Consider the following 18,068-nt stretch of genomic DNA (forward strand, 5'->3'; position numbering starts at 1 on the left):
TTAAGAATTCCACTCATCATGTCCATGATCGCGGTCATTCATTCTAAGATGATGAGGAAAAATGATGATTTTGCAGGGGAGAGAGAGAAAGGAGCTAGGTTTTGAAGGTGGACAGGAAGAAGGGTGATAAGTCTCTTAATTGAGACTTAGAGCATATGATTTAATTGGAAAATGAAGAGAAAAAAATAATTATTTTGCTGCAAAATACCCCAAAAATGGAGTTGTTGGATCTTTTGTAGATTAATTGTTAATGGGCTGTAATATTTCATTTTTCAGGCCCATTTTCTTTTTGCATCAGAAATACCCATGAAAGGAAAGAAAAGAAGACAGCATGGAAAAAAGGAAGTGATGGGCCGGACCTAAAATACTAAAGCCCAAAAGGAAAGGAAGAAAGAAGCAAAAAGAAAAAGGAAAGAAGGAGAAGTCTGAAGCAGAAACGTGAAGAAAAGAAAAAAACGAAAACCCTAGCGAACCCACATCGTGCAATCAGAATCCACTTCCTACATCCCTAATCCCTGCCCCAAATCGATCCAGAAGGTCAGAATATCCTTTGTCCACGGTTCATCTGTCCAAATTGACCCATACCCACAGTCCATGAAGAAAAAGAAAACACGAAAACCCTAGCCACTATTTTTGGATTCAGAAAAAGCCAAACAAAGATCCGTTACTTAGTGGATGCTGGAGCGATTGTGAGCACACGTCAGTGTACGGGTTGAAAGAACGACAATTCCATCCGGATTGTATGAGCAGAGGAGTGGAGCACTGTGGGGACCACCCATTTGCAGCGCACAAGCAGCGCGTCATATTGCTGAGCTGGAGAAAAAGAGGATAGTGTGCAAAGAGCCCTATAAAAAGGGAAATAGGAATGAGTCATGACGTTCTTCCCTCTGGGGGGTCTCGATTTACTGTTTTTAGTTTTATTGTTTTCTGAACAATTTTAATTTTATTTTCTTTTAAGTTCTGTTTTGTAATGAGATTCTGGTTCATCTGATGAACTTGATGCATGTCTTACAGCACTGAGATTGCCGGTTGTTAGGCCAGTGCTGTAATTTAGTTTTTAACATTTTTATTTTGTGATTTCTTTAGTTTTCTGTTACTGTTTGTAAGCCTCATCTCTATGGATAGTGGCTAACTTTTTAGAGGTTGGGTTTAGGTGATACCCAAACCTCAGTGCTTGTTAAACGTTTGGTTTTCTGGTTTTAATTTTTATATCTCAGTTGTTTAATGCTTTTTCTAATGTGTAAAATTATCTGCATTTTGGCCAAATGTCAGAGGTTTGGTTAGGATTTAGTTGTTGAGAAACAACTAACTCTGGATTCTGCATTAGACACATGGACTTAGATGAGAAATCATCTAAGGGATCTCATTTCAGAAATGAATGAGACCTCATGTAATATTGGACCTGAGTCTCAAGAGTCCTAATCCCACTTGGCATAGAGATATGGAAGTGGGCAACTTTAGGATAAAATAATTTTTAAGAGATTAAAAATTAACAATACAGTTCTGTTAACTGAGAATTTTAGGATGAGCTTTTTGTTAATCAAATTATTTTTCAAGCACTGTGAGGAAGGAGAGCTAGAACTCAACCCACCTTTTTGAACATTTTTATCAACTCCGATTTCCAAATTTCCTTTGTTATTTCATATTTCAATCTCTGTTCAATTTCCAAACTTTTTGTCACATCTGTCATTTAAGTTGCGTCATTCTTACTTCTTATTTTATAACTTAGGAAAGTAATTCAGAAAATTTTAAAAGAAAAGTGAACAGTAGTGTTTTAGGTCCATTCTAGATTATTTTTACTTTACAATTTTATTTCTTTTATTTTCAAATAGTAACTCAGTTTTAAGCAATTACAAATTTTAGTCATTTCAAAACGCCAACGATCCTTATGGGAACGATAACTGGGACTTAAAACAGCCCTATATTACTTGTTGTCGCGTATACTTGCGCGCATTACTTGCACAACTGTTAGCAAGGCAACAAAGGGTAATTTTTATCTTTGTGGCTGTCAAACTATGCATATATATTAAGATATACTGGTGTTCAAAATGTCCAAAAGAATCAAATCAATCCATAACTAAACTGCTCCATATTTTAAAAATCGATTATTTTTAAAAATCGATTTCATATGAAACTACATTTTATTTTATAAATTGGTTATTTACCAAACCATAAAAATAATCCATGGTTAACCATAACCAAACTGCTTTACAATTAAAGAACAAATAAGTATTATTCTTTATCATGCCTATTATATTAGTCAATTAACTCAAACTTCCAAACAATAAACTAGCAGAAAAAGTTAAGCAGCTCAAGTAGAAAACATTTATTTAAAAAAAATTACACATAAATCGAAAGGTCGCATCTTAAGAAAGCACTTCTTATGTAACGTAACAACTTTTTGTCCCAAAAAAAAACCCACATACAGACCTCCGGGTAAACTCACAACTTGACAAGGCAAAGGCTTTGAAATAACAAAGATGAAGTTAAAAAATCATAAACGAAAAGGGCAACAAAATTAATCAATTGACTTAACATCTCTGAGATGTTTAAGATGATGAATCAGCATCGTTAAAAGGACAACTTACAACAGATTTACTTATTTGTTCTTTAATTAGTTATGGAGCAGTTTGGTTATGGATAACCAATTATTTTTATAGTTTGGTAAATAACCAGTTTATAAAATAAAATACAGTTTCATATGAAACCGATTTTTAAAAATAATTTGTTTTTAAAATGTGGAGCAGTCTGGTTATGGATTGGTTTAGTTCTTTTGAACATTTTGAACACTCCTACCCATACCTTCCTCCATCAATTCAAATGAAACTCTAAGTAACATAAATCTTGAGAGAACGAAGAGCAATTTTTTTATAATTTTAAATTAGTTCAGCTGTTCTTCTATCAAACACTCTCAAAACAACGTGAAATAATTTCTATAAGAATCATTTCGTATTGAGAGTTCCAAAATAATGAAGATTCTTGCAAGAAATAGTTGGTCAACTACCTATAACTGGAAGAAACAAACGACTACTTATAAAAATAGCAAAATTAATCAAAAATCGATTTTGAATTGGTTAAAAAACCGGTTTTGAAATTGATAACCGGTTTATGGTTCATAACCGATTTTGATTTAAAACCCGTTTTGAATTAAAACTAGTTTAAAATCGATTTTAAATCAAAATCGGTTATAAACCATAAACTGATTTTGGAACCGGTTTCAAACCGGTTTAGAAATTTAAAAACCGGTTTTAAAAGAAAAAAAACCAGTACGGTTTGAAAACCAAATCATTTAAAATCGGTTCGGTTCGGTTCGATTTTTTGTTAAAACCGGTTATGAACCACTCTGTTCACACTCCTACTCATTTACTTCAATATGGTGATTGGGGACAGGTTTGTTTAATCATCATCCATGTGAAAGGTCTAATTTGACTTGATTTGTGTTACTTACGGTCTTAACTTGCAACCTACTCTACTCATGTGTAATATGAATACTTTAATATTTAAATTTCTTTAGATAGTATAAGGATTCCCCATTGTATGTAGAAAACTGTTTTATTAGACAAGGAGATACAAAAGACATACATACATAGTGGATTACTAATACTTGACATGATAAAACATAATCAAACCACACTTGATAGATATTATTTGGTACAAATACATATAATAGATTTATTCTTCATTAGTAGTACACATCTTGGCGCAAAGCAGCCTCACAGGCACGGGTGCCAAGTATGTCCTGCAAAATAGAATACAATGAAACATAAAAAGGTCTCCAAAATTTCATGAGCAGTGGTAGGAGAAAAGCTTGCCTGCGGTTGCAAATTGGAAGAAGTTTTATTTATCTACCAGAATGCTACTTATCAAATTTTGTAATAATATATTGAACTCGATTCTTGTTACTGATGGTCCGTTTTATATGTCAATTATAGCAGAAAATTCTAATTGGAGCTGGCACGTCTGAGTGTGAAAATAATAATTAACAAATGAGAGTATGAAAGAAGACAAGTAGTTACCTCGCACTAAGACACATTCATGAGTGTGCGTTGCACGTGTAGATTCTGCCAGTCAAAGTGTTCAAGAATATGGAGTAGGTGTTTCTCCATGATTGTATTAGCAGTATTGACCCTATGAAACCACAGAAACCAGTAAAGAATCCTAGCCCCATGCTCATATACAATGCTTCCATGAAAACTGAATTATCATCCCTCTCAAGTGCTGGTGGTGTCTCTTCTTTTGTTTCTTCATCAGGACATTTTCTGTCAAGTGGTTGTCCACACAGATCGGAATTTCCTTCATAACTTGAGGCATTAAAGCTCTGTAGTTGTGTTCCAACAGGAATTTTTCCACACAGATGATTGTTTGACAAGTCCAACGTTGTGAGACGATCAATCCGAGCTAGACTTGAGGGAATTCTTCCTGAAAGATGATTTCTCGACAAATCAAGAAATTCTAGGGACTTGAAGTTTCCAATACTTGAAGTGATTTCCCCACTGAGATTGTTTCTTGATAAATTGAATGAAATCAATCCAAATAAGTACTCAATTTCTGTTGGTATTTCCCCCGTGAGATGATTGCTCGAGAGATCAATGCTTTTTGAAAACCGAGTTGGGTCGAGTCGGACAAAAACCTGACCCGACCTTACCCGTGCACAACCCTAATCTAAAGCTTAAGATTACCAGTTGTTGTAAGCTTTCTCCTATCCACAAAGGTATTGGATCATACAACTTATTCTCTTCAATGTCCAAAAAGGCCAACTTGGAGCAATTCTTCAAAGAGGAAGGTAATTGTCCACCCAAACTAATATTTCTTAAAATCAAAGCCTCCATATTAGTAAGGGCACCCATTGAGAAGGGAATATTTCCTGATAATTTGTTATTGCTCAGGTCCAGAAACCGTAACGAGTTTAGATTGCTCCAACAATCAGGCAACCTACCCGTTAATTCGTTGTTTGATACATCCAAAATTTCCAAAAAGTTAGTTGTGCTTTTGCGGCATTCAAATGATGCTAAAGCTGAGAATCTATTATTAGAGAGACGCAATGCTGATGCGAATGGAACCTTGAAATTGATTTGAAGACAAATCTATTTGAGGATTGTAGGTAAACTTGAGTATCACATTCGGAATCTTGCCCGTGAGATTGTTGTTTGAAATATTCAAGTAATATAATGCTTGCAATTTGTCCCAAAACCAGATAGGTATGGGATCCACATTCCCAACATTTGAAATGTCAAGAATCTGTAAGTCATTTTGAGTTTGTAGCCAATTAGGAAATGTAGAGTCCAGTTTGCAAGATGCTAGATTCAAAGCTTGTAACTGGAAAGGAGGAATCCAGCTAGTACTAACCTTCATAGTCAACAAGTTATCAGATAAATCTAGGTATATCAACTTGGAGAGGTTAGTGAAAAAGGATTCAGAGACTACACCTTCCAAAGAATTTCCAGCCAGGTACAAATGCTCTAACTCTGTAAGCAATCCAATGCTTGCAGGTATTTCCCCAGTTAACCGATTGTAACTAAGCACTAAAAATTTCAAAGATGAGAGAATTGACAGGTCAGTTAACGTGCCAGAGATTTGATTTATTCCTAAAACCAATTCCTGTAACGAGGATCCAATGCATTCTGAAGAGTTATGAATAAAACTTGAAAGCTCCCCACTAAACCGATTGCCATAAATAAGCCCAGAATGATTGTATGGTGCATATATTTCCCACGGTTTTTGGGATATTGCCTTCTAGATTGTTGGATGAGAGATCTAGATATTCAAGTGAATGCATTCTGTTGCCAAAATCATCGGGAAGGGTACCTCTTAAGAGGTTTCCGAAAAGGTGGAGCTCTTGAAGATTGGAGCTGAAGTTAAGCACCCAGTGGAATATAGTTGGTGATGTCAAATAATTGTCAGAGAGGTCAAGGACAGTAAGAGAAGTGGAAATATTCAAATGGGAATTAGACAGAGAAAGAATATCAGCATCAGAAAGGCCACAACCACTTAGCCCTAATTCTTTAAGGCTCGCAAGCTTACCAAGGAATTGCAGCGAGTGATGAGAAGAATCGTTGAGATTCTGAATTCCACTCAAGTCAAGACTTGTCAAGGAAGGGAGATTTGAAATCCACTCATTATATGCATGATCTTGGTTGTTAATTCTAAGATTAGAATTGTTACCAAGTCCAAGAGACTGCAACATTGAAAGATTACCAAGTTGATAAGGGATTGCTCCAACAAGATCGTTGTAGCTAATATCAAGATACTGCAATTGGGAGAGATTTCCAAGTTGATAAGGGATTGCTCCCACAAGATTGTTGTAGCTAATATCAAGATACTGCAATTGGGAGAGATTTCCAAGTTGATACAGAATCTCCCCAACATAACCACTGTATGAGAGATTAAGGTATCTTAATTTGCTGAAGGAGCCAAAGAGTTTTGGGATGTGACTACTAGTGTTTAAATAACTGAGGTCCAGATATGTGAGATGTTGCAGCACAGTTATTGAAGGATTGATTTCACCACTCAAATAAACTGCTTCCGAACCCTGCAGATCAAGCCTTTGAACATAGCCTGTTTCATTGATGCATTGAACTCCCTTCCATTTGCAACAATCCGCATTTGGATCATCCTTCCATGTTGACAGCATGCCATAGTCATCTTGGAGGCCTTGTTTAAACATGAGGAGTGCATGTCTCTCCATCTCTATGCACTTTGTTTCTCTATCCTTGGTTGATATGTTGAACCCAAGGATGGAGAGCACGAACGATGCATGGAATATGAGAATATAGCCCCTCATTATATTTCCACCAAGAAAACAGAGGATCAGTTTATAATACTCTTGAAAGCTAAACAAACCCTTATATAATGAATTATGTTCAAGAATGGCGTTTTTCTTTCTTCTCCTTTTTGTTATTATCTTAACTTTAGTAAAACTTAATTTCTTCGTTGTTTTTTATTTTAATAATCAGAATAATATTTCTGCAGTTTATTGCAGATAAGATATCTGCACTTACTCTCAAAATGACGTCATTTTAAAATTGAAAAATTATAATTATAAAGACTATAATAACCCTAAAATAAATTAAAATTAAAAAAATATCATGATTTTTACTCCAAAATGATTTTGTATTAGACTTATTATAGATAACTTATCTTCAGTAACTGCAGAAAAAACAAACCCTTTAATAATTTTCATTTTACCAACACCTTTTTTTTTCTTTCTTTTTTATTTGTGGGAACATTTTCCAAAAAGAAAAAAATGTTATTGATGTTGATGTTGTTATGTTAGTAGCATTTTTCACTTTATGCTTTTATCATGATTGTTTTTTATTTGTGTTTCATGAAGACAATATTCCTTAGGCTATGCTGTGTAGTTCATCCATTCAATGCACAAATTATTGTCATAATCAAATACAAGATTCTCTTGTTGATACAATCTCAATTCTCATTGATGGAAAGGAAAAAAAATAAAAATAAAAGACTTCAAAAAGTTTTGTCTTTTTAAACTCCAAAGACTTCAAAATTGAAAATAATTGGATTACTAGTTAAAAGCAAAATGCGCGTGGAATGGAAAAAGGAAACGGGAAGTGGATTCATCTGGACTTCATGACTTATTACTTAAACAGTGCAAGGTCAAAGGCAAAGGAAACTAACAAGCTAGGAAGCACCGACATGTCAGGATGAGGTGTTGTGTCTGATATTTTTTGACACTTCTTGATATTTCAATACTCGTTGCAAAGATTCAAAAAAGGTTCAAAGGTTACGTTGCGTTGTATTTTGAGTTTCAACTACTAGATTCGTTAGATTACGATTATAATTTTATTGAGTTTAATATAAATATTTGGGATATCTTATGTTTATTTGCAAAATTGATGGGTATTATAAGTTTAGCTTTATTTTTTATTAATTTATTGAATACTAAATATAATATACACTACATAAATTAAAAATATTATATAATATCAAAACGTGTCCTAACGTATCAAAATTTAACAATTTTAAAATTAACGTCTCAGACTATTATGTGGTGGAACATTGCTAACAAGTATATAACTAGAAGACATGTGGGGAACGATACACTAATGGAATTTTGGAACAAATTGATCATCAATTCAAATGAAAAGAAATGGTGATTTCCAGGAATATTGATAGAATGAGACTTTTTTTTTTTTCTAAAAAATGAGAACATATTAATTTATACGGATATAAATAATTTTGGACTAATATAATATTTCATAAATATAATTTTACGGTATGAACTTTTAATCTAAAGATGAATTTTTCAATAAAAAAATTTATTAAATGTGCTGGAATAATTTATTACGAGAAGGACTTTTTTTTAAAAAAAAAAATGAAGAAAAAAAAGTTCATCTAAACATTTCACACTGTTTCTTCCCTCCTTAAAAGATAAAAAAAAAATAAAAAAAATAGCTGTCTGATTTTGTTTCGACATTCCGTGTTACTGATCATAACTTGCAAGTTGCAACCTACTCATGTGCACATACGTTCATATGAATTTTTTTGGCATATAACATATGAATAGTTTAGCACCTAAATTCTGTAGATAGTATAAGGAGTCTGCATTGTACATACAAAAATAAAAAATGCTTTATTGGAAAGGAAAAAAAAACTACAAACAAAGTGGATTACTAAAACTTAACATGATAAAATAAAAGGATATTACAAATTTTTTTTATTTACAAACTATACTATGTATTTTGGAGAGTAACACTTAGGGGGCGTTTGGTTCAGAAATTTTTTTTGGAATAGTAGGGAAATGAGATAGATAGAGAAATGATTGGAAAGATAGATAAAGTGAGATAGGTAGAAAAATGTAAAAAAAGTTGTTTGGTGGGGAAAAACTTTACTGGGAAAATTAAGTAACTTTATGAAATCAACAGTGCATTAAAAGTCAGAAAACCGGTTTTCTGAAAAATCTCACCTTCAAATTGGGTTTCTAAACAGTGCGGATATCTATGTTTCTCATAAATCCAGACAAATTGGTAGATAAGTTTTTGGTGAAAAACGTTGAAACAAACATGATGTTTCTAAAAGCTATACTTGAGAAAGATAGATATCCGCTGAAAAGCTCCCAACCAAACACCACCTTAAGTTTTTATTTGAGAGTTTAGAGAGAAAGAGAAGGAATCCAAGAGGAAGGAAGTGGAAGGAAGAGAAGTTTGAAAGTTAAAAAAATGATAAGGGAGAAAAATTGAGGATTAATGAGAAATTTTTACCATTTTATCATTTCTTTAAAAATTAATATAATTATTATACTTTACAAATAAAATTAAATTTAAAATTTATAAAAAAAAAATATTTATATAATTTTTATATTTAAAAGATATTCTTCCTCCAAATTATTTTCTCTCTCAAAAAATTATTTTCCTCTCTCTAAAATGGTAATACATAAAGTAGTCAACTTATATAAACTACGTCATTTTGATTAATGAGTGTTGTTTCTGTAATTTTAAGTGAATTAATGAAGGGTGTTTCTGTAATTTTGTTTATTTTTTTATCATATACATTTTACTGAAACACCCTTCATTAATTCACCTAAAATTACAAAAACACCCTTCATTAATCAAAATGACGTGATTTTGGGGTAACTGTAGATAACCTTATCTAAAGTGGCTGTATATATATATAGAAAAAAATATTTCTACAGCCACTTTAGATAAAGTTATCTACAGCTACCCTTTATAACTATGTACTATCGGTAGTACACAGTTATAATATTAAAGTTTCTTTTTTCTCTCTCCTCAGTCACTTTTTAGAAGCTGTCTACTAACGTGGAGAGAGAGAGAGAGAGAAATAACTTGAGGGCACGTTTGGTGTTAATGATAGGATAAAGCTTGATACTATAAGGTTTGATTGTATAAAATCTGATTAAATTTTAATATTATCCAACGTTTGACATGATATTGTATAAGATAATATATTGTATAAGATAATATTATTCAATGTTTGGTAATACGCTATATAATACTAGATAAGATAAAAATAAATATTCTTGACAAGAATACCCATACTGAGTTGCATAAAGAAATTCAAACAGAACACACAAATTTTGTTCACACTGTTAGCTCTCCTAAATGAGAGTTAATTTGATATTTTTATGATGAATTTGCTGCATAAATTTCATATAAGTTGTCTTGTTTGCATGATAATCAAGCTAAATGTTGTATATTTATGATTGAGTGCTTTGAGATGACTAAGTATGGAAAATGAGATAATATTCCTTGATTTTGTATAAGAATAGATGACTTGTTGAGTGTTTGTCTTTGCAAGAAAAATTGACGTTTGAATGTTGTAGTAGAGAACTCACGAAATAATGATATAGCAATCGATACAGCATGACAGCGTGGAAAAGGGAACAACTAAAATTCAAAATTCAAAAGTTAGTTATTTTCCAACAATTGGATAAACCACCAGCAAGCAAGGATCAAGGACGCTCTTGAAGACTGATTCTTATCCTAAAATCGCAAGGATCAAGGACAACAAACTCGTACCTAGTCAAAACAATATTAGCACAAGAAAACCAAGAAGATCGAGATCTTATCCAATCAAGTGTGAACAGCCCAAGAAAATAGGGATAAGATAAGGCTGCAGCAACATGATTCCTGGAATCTCTCTCCCAAACCTAAGACCTAATCATCCAACCACTTTATCTATTTAAAGAGAAGTCCCCCAAGGTTGGGAAGGTTACAGACGAGGTTAGACGAAGCTAGAAAGAGATCAAGAAGTCAGAGAAACAAGGAGGGACGTTTTAGAGAGAGAAAGTGAGATTCTTGGAGGAGGAAGAGCTGCTGGAGCAAGACCGTGACAAAGTTTTACAACAGCATGCGTTTTCATCTTCTTTTCTATTTTCCAATGAGTTCTTTCTTTCTCTTCTCTATTTTATTTAATTCCATTATGAGCTAAATTGCTCTATAGGTTAGGTGATAAAGTATCTATGTTGTAACATTGAGATGTATGCCTAAACAATGAACCCTGTGAACGGCACCATGGGGCTTCTGTTGACCGAAAACTGCCACTTGTGTCGGGCGGCGATTGAGACGCTCCGTGGCAGCACCTTGAGGCCCATATATATATATATATATATATATATATATATATATATATATATATATATATATATATATATAAAACTTGCCTTGTACATAGTCTCACAAATCAAGAACCATACGAGAGAAAACAGAGAACTTTATCACTTTTATTAGCACCAGCTTTACAATCCACGTCATCAGTAGTTGTATTTACATCCAATACGCAGTTACAAAATATTTATAACTATAACTCCTCTTCATAAAAGCCTGTACTATACGACTCAGGCTTGTAATGCTAATTAACCTCATTTTAGTGATCTAAATACTGCATGTTTGTCAGATTAATCCTTTATCATTAAGATAAAATGACCTTACCTAAGAAGCTAATTTCTGACCAAACTGAGTTGAGATACATACACCACAGTCAAAACACTAATGCTATAAGAGGTAGGATCCTTTTACACTGGTATTACTATAAAATAATAATAAAGCATTCCCTTCTGAGTGAGTGAGCGTATGCTCGTAGAAAAAAAAAACTAACTTGGTAAACACTAAATTACAATTCAAAACTTCTTATCCCGGTAGTTATGCATAAAATCAGAATTTAACATATAATTAACACAAAAAGGTACACTACAACTCAAGTTACATTCATCACACACACACACAAACAGATCAGCAAATTTGAAAACTCAAACAATAAGTGTTGGGTTTAAACTTTATTTGAATTAAAGAAAATAGAAAATGAAAGGGTTTATGTTATGAAGAGATGTGTCCCTTAGGAATTTGTTAGTGGACAATTAATGTGTTTTAGAGTTCCTAGATTAGTTATTTGCTATTGCTTATAAATAGCTCTATGTAAACCATTGTTTGTAAGGTTTGAAAAAGATACAGTAATCTAAAGAGGTGTATTCAAAGAATTGCCTGTGTGTTTGAGTGTTTGTGAGAAACACCATTATAGGACCTGTGAATTACAAATTGGTATCAGAGCTTGAACCAATGGAGATGAATAGTCTGCCAGTGCCCCGTCTGACAAAGACGAACTATGAAAATTGGAGCATCCAAATGAAAGCTCTTCTAAGAGCCCATGATAGTTGGGAATTGGTGCAAGATGGGTTCGTAGAACCAGAATCGACAGTAGGATATTCAGCGAATCAAATCAGACAGTTGAAGGAATCAAAGACAAAGGATGCGGCGGCACTTTGTATAACGTTTCAAGCTGTTGAAGAAATTGGTGGCCTTGAGATGATAGGAGGGGCGGCAACAGCAAAGGAGGCTTGGGATATTTTGGAGACGGTTTACAAAGGAGCTGATCGTGTGAAGCAGGTCAGACTTCAAACTCTACGTGGAGAGTTGGAAGGCATGAAAATGAAGGAGACCGAAGAAGTGTCAGATTTTATCACCCGGATTCAGACCGTGGTGAATCAGCTAAAGAGGAATGGAGAGGTCCTGCCAGACTCCAGAGTGGTGGAGAAGATATTGAGATCGTTGACAGACGACTTTGAAAATGTGGTATGTGCAATTGAAGAATCTAAGGACTTGTCTACGCTCTCTGTTGATGAGCTAGCAGGTTCTCTTGAGGCGCATGAACAACGCAAGAAAAAGAAGAAGGAAGAGACACTGGAGCAAGCACTCAAGTCAAAGGCAAATTTCAAGGAAGAAAAGGCGCTATACTCTCAGAATTCCCGAGGTAGAGGTCGTGGACGAGGTGTGTAAGAACCTGCACCATTAATTAAGGTATTTAATTAATTAATTATGCAAAATTAGGAAATGATTCCATAATTGACCCCAATAATTATTTATGAGGCTTAATAATCGTAATGAGTGATTAAGAATGCTGAAAGTCGTTTTTCGGAAGAAAAGTGCAGATACCGGTTCTGCTAGTCGGTGTAAATGCGTGCCGAAAAAGTATCCCGGAAAATTATAATAAGTGCATGTTAATTACTAGAATAATATGTAGGACTTGTAAAACGAGTTTCAAGTCCAGATAACGAGAACTGGTGCTGGAAACCGGTACTGGCTTGGAAAAGCGCGTACCGGAAAAGTGCTCAGAAAATTATAAGAAAAATATGATAAATCTTAGAAAATTATGTAGTTTCATAATCCAAAGTATGGGATTAAAATGATAAGCGTAGAAATTAAAGTTAATATTGTATGTTTAAGTGGCATGGCCTATAAATACAACTTTTGCACACTAACCTAGCTGATACTCAGCCATTTGAACGTGAAAGTTGGTGCCTTGGAGCTGCTGACCAGCCTCCTTCATGACTTTCCTTGTTTCCTTGGAAACTCAACCAAGTTGCCACATTTTCCTCTAGTTTCCTCACCAAAACACCTTGGGTGAATGGGAAATACCTGAGTGTGAGTCTTGTGAGCAGAAAAGAGTCATATTTCTGAGTTTATTGTGAGGTTATGGTTCTGAGTTGGAGAGTTTGGAGGAGATTCATCTTGTTCTTAGTGATTTTGAGCTCTAAGTAGCTTCCTTGGTGAGGAAAGGACTCATCTTGTTGGTCCATTTTTGTGTACCTGTAGAAACAGTACTTGGAAGAGTTGTTGGTGAGCTCTTTGGGTCATTCTTGCTGAGTTTAAGCTTGTGGTATGATCTTCAACCTTTAATGATGAGTTTAATGCTTAAAAATGAAAGCTTGATGCATGTTAAGGTTAAAAGATGATAACTTGTTGTTGGGTGAGGCTTAACACATCTAGAAATGCATGATTAGGTGTTTAAAATCGGTAAAAAGGGAACCTTTTTGGGATATCTTCACGAAAATGCAGAAATTGCATTCTGTCGTGAGATATCCGGATATATGTCGAACTGATATCCGGATATTGGATATCCGGATACGTGGTTTTGGGATATCCGGATATTGGATATCCGGATATTGGATATCCGGATATGTGAATCTGTATATCCAGATATTGCATATCCGGATATGGACAGCGAGATATCCGGATATTCTGGGATTTCGCAGAACAGCAGTTGTGCTGTGTGTACAGTAGGCTATTGGGGGTTTATGGACCCTAGTTTGATGAAGTTGAACTTCTGTATTTAACGGATTAAGCCAGAATCATGGGATTAAGGGCTTGTGGCTTTGTTAGAAGCTTTAAGACTTGAAAACGTAATGAAAAGGCGTTGTCTTAATATTGTATGCTTGTGGTGCATGTTGTTGATGTATTGTTGGTCCATAACAGAATTTGAATCTGCTGTGTTTGGACTTTGAGCTGTGGACTCTTGGCTTTTGGAGTTAGCTTGCAAGGTAAGCTTTCGTGTCCTCGGTTTAGCCATGTTGTGGTTCCACCATGTCCCATGGAGGTATGGTTTATGCATGCTGTGTACATGCTTTTGGATATTTGATATGTTGATTGAACTTTACATGTAATGGCTTTTAATATGCATGTGTTGTTTCATCTTGACGGGAAGCCTAAGTATGTAGCGCCATACAAGACGGTGTACTGGGGTGAATGCAAGTGGTACTTGCACGGTGTGTATGTGATAGACGTATACCTGCACTGTCTCTGGCCAGTAGATTAGTATTGACACACATGGCATGATTATCTGCTACATTGCATTGTTTTAGAAATCATAATTGATAAACTGCTTTTGAACTTATATTGCACATGTAAGTGAGCTTGGGGTGGAAGATCCTTGAGGACTCACTGACTTACTGAGATTTCTAGATTAGAGATCTTACCCCACGTTTGGGGAATGCTTATTTCAGGATCAGGTAGTATGGGTACTGATGCCTCAGGCGGCAGGAGGCCGGAGCTTAGCTGATTATGTTTTACTGCTTTACGTTAGCATGACTGGATTTGGGATGCTGTTTATGTTTTCCGTTATTTATGATATGTTGTTGTTGAGACTGATGTTGGGCATGTTGCCTTATTTGAGTGAGCATGGGGATTGTCCATGACACTTTTGTTAGTACTTTTAGATTGGAGTTGTATAAACTGTTAGATGGTCCGGTCTGCATTGTTGTAGTTCCGTGACTAGAGCCACACTTATATTATCTATGTTATGAGGTATTTCAGTTAGCTGTTTTATTGCAATTACATACAGGCGATGTTTTATTAATTGATTATTAAGCAAGTTGGTAATGTTAATGGCATCATAATTGAAAAGAAAAAGTAATTCCGCATTTTAATTAAGCGCAGCTTAATACGATATTATGATAACATTACCGGATATATACGGGGTGTTACATTTATGGTATCAGAGCAATGGTTCAAGGGAAAAGCCTGTATGTATTGCAATTGCTAGGTTGTTTGGTTGTGTCTGACTTTGTGTTTACTCCGTCGAATTTTATTATGATGATGTATATGTGATCACATTGCGTGGGCCTGATCAACTCATAATTTGTGTAACTTGTGCAGAGTCATGGTAAGGTCCGGGAGAACACGGGATACTTCTGAGGATCAATCTGATCCTATCCTGACTGCATTGGCTGAGATGCAGGCGGCTAGGTTAGCCGATCATGAGGCCACTAGATTGGCCAACGCGGCAATGATGGAAGCTGTTCGCGAGGCGAACCGAATAGCCGCAGCTGAGGTTCGTGAAGCGAACCGGAGGACCACTGAGGAAGTCCTCGAGGCGAACAGGATGGCGAACATGACGATGATAAGAGTCATGTTGGAGGAGATGAGGGCTGGTCCTGCTGTAGGCCATGCTCCACCACCGCCGCCACCACCGCCACCGCGTCCACCTCGTGTTCAGGAGGAGAGCCATAGTCACATCGGCAGTGCTACTCATGCCGCTGAGACGGGGGAGCCCCTCTTGGGGATTGCTGAGGATCGTGATGTGATCGATCGCCGACTGAATGCTTTCAGGAAGCATAAGCCACCTGTGTTTGAGGGGTCTTTGGATCCTATTGCTGCTGCGAGATGGCTAGAGTCGCTGGACAAGATCTTTCGGGTTATGCAGTGTACAGACCCACAGAAGCTGATGTTCTCGACTTACATGCTGGAGGGCGATGCCCATGAGTGGTGGACGCACACCTCTCGTGCTTTTGAGAGGCAGGGTCGTGTCATGACGTGGCCATTCTTTGAGGAGTGCTTTCTGGGCCGATACTTTCCCTATGATGCGCAGGAGAGGAAGCAGGGAGAGTTTGATCGTTTGGTACAGGGCTCGATGTCTGTTGATGAGTACTTGGCTAAGTTTAATGAGCTAGTGAAGTTTGCACACTTCCGGATGGTTCCTCCTACTCCGTTGTTTCTGGCAGCTAAGTTCTGCAGGGGACTTAGTGAGGTGATTGCTGAGCATCTTGCTGGTGCTGCTTCGAGGGACTTTGGTACACTGGTACAGCAGTGTAAGGACATCGAGGATGTTTGCGTGGCAAGCAAGGCCAAGAGGGCCAAGGTTGAGGAGAGCAAGGGAATAGGTGGTTCCACTCCTGCTCCTACTTCTTGGAAGGACATGAGGTTTGCTGATAAAGGCAAGGGAAAGCAGTTAGCGACTAGGCAGGCGCCTGGTCAGTTCAAGAGAGTTGTTTCACATCAGGGGAGTTCTGCTAGGCCTCCTACCACTCCGAGATGTTCGGGATATGGGAAGGAGCATGTAGGACGCTGTGCTACGGGGCAGTTGTTGTGCTTCAAGTGTGGTAAGGAGGGCCACTTTTCTAGAGATTGTCTGTCATCGACGGCGAGAGCTGCAGCTGTTCAGGCAGTTCCTTTGCAGATGGTTCCGATGGCATCTTCTTCGGCACCTACAGTGCCACCTTCTGTTGGGAGAGTGTATACACTGGATAAGCAGCAGTCGGACCGCGCTCCGAACCTTGTCAGAGGTACTGTGTCTATTGGTGATTCTTTTGTGGATGCTATCTTTGATTCTGGGGCTACTCATTCGTTTGTTGCTACCCCGATTGCTTTGGGGCTTGAGTTGCCCAGTGTTGTGCTTTCTCCACCGTTGCGGGTGACTACCGCCACCGGAGAGATTTGTGATTCTACCACTGTACATCGCGATGTAGCGTTTCAGTGGGATGGCCGTGAGTTCTCGATAGATCTGATAGGATTGCCGATGGCCAACCTTGAGATTATTCTGGGCATGGATTGGTTGTCTAGAAACTGTGCATTGATTGATTGCTGTGCAAAGCGAGTGGTGATGTCTCCGTGTGATTCCACAGCTAGTTCCTCGCCATACATTTCACTGCTGTAGGCCAGGAGAGCGCTGCGAGCAGGGGCATTGAGTTATGTCATGTTGGGTGGTTTGGTGAGTGGGACACATGAGGATATCACTGGCATTCCTGTGGTGGGGGAGTTCCTTGAGGTGTTTCCTGAGGAGATTCCTGAGTTTTCGCCACAGTGGGAGATAGAGTTCTCCATTGACTTGTTGCCCGGTGTGGGGCCGATTTCTTTAGCTCCTTATCGGATGTCGCCACCGGAGTTGGCTGAGCTGAAGAAGCACATTGAGGATCTTTCGGCGAAAGATTTCATTAGACCGAGTGTGTCTCCTTGGGGAGAACTGGTCATCTTCGAAGAAGAAGGACGGGACAATGCGATTGTGCACCGACTACAGGCAGTTGAACAAGGTGACAATCAAGAACAAGTATCATCTTCCTCGGATTGATGATCTGTTGGATCAGCTCAGGGGTGCTTGTGTGTATTCCAAGATTGATCTCCGGTCCGGATACCATCAGATTCGGGTGAAGCCGAAGGATGTCCCGAAGACCGCGTTTCGTTCGAGATACGGTCATTTTGAGTATTTGGTGATTCCGTTTGGACTCACAAATGCCCCGGCAGTGTTCATGGATTACATGAACAGGATTTTCCAGCCGTATCTGGATCAGTTTGTGATTTTCTTCATTGATGATATTCTGATCTACTCCAAGACTGAGGAGGAGCATGCGAAGCATCTGAGGATAGTTCTGCAAGTGCTGAAGGAGAAAAAGCTTTATGCTAAACCTTCTAAGTGTGAGTTTTGGCTCAAATCTGTCAAGTTTCTGGGGCATGTGATTTCAGCAGATGGAGTTGCAGTGGATCCCAACAAGATTGAGGCCGTGTTGGATTGGGAGAGACCCAAGACAGCTACGGAGGTGATGAGCT

At 37.0% G+C, this 18,068-nt stretch overlaps 1 pseudogene; it reads right to left on the reverse strand.

Moving 5' to 3' along the window:
* Positions 1-3,673: 3,673 nt before the first annotated feature.
* Positions 3,674-6,781, reverse strand: LOC133306062 (receptor-like protein EIX2; annotated as a pseudogene).
* Between the last annotated feature and the right edge of the window lie 11,287 nt (positions 6,782-18,068).

Source organism: Gastrolobium bilobum, unplaced genomic scaffold (assembly GCF_033153095.1).
Source record: "Gastrolobium bilobum isolate Gb01-03AN ecotype WA unplaced genomic scaffold, APGP_CSIRO_Gbil_v1 utg6539, whole genome shotgun sequence".
In the NCBI taxonomy this organism is placed as follows: Eukaryota; Viridiplantae; Streptophyta; class Magnoliopsida; order Fabales; family Fabaceae; genus Gastrolobium; species Gastrolobium bilobum.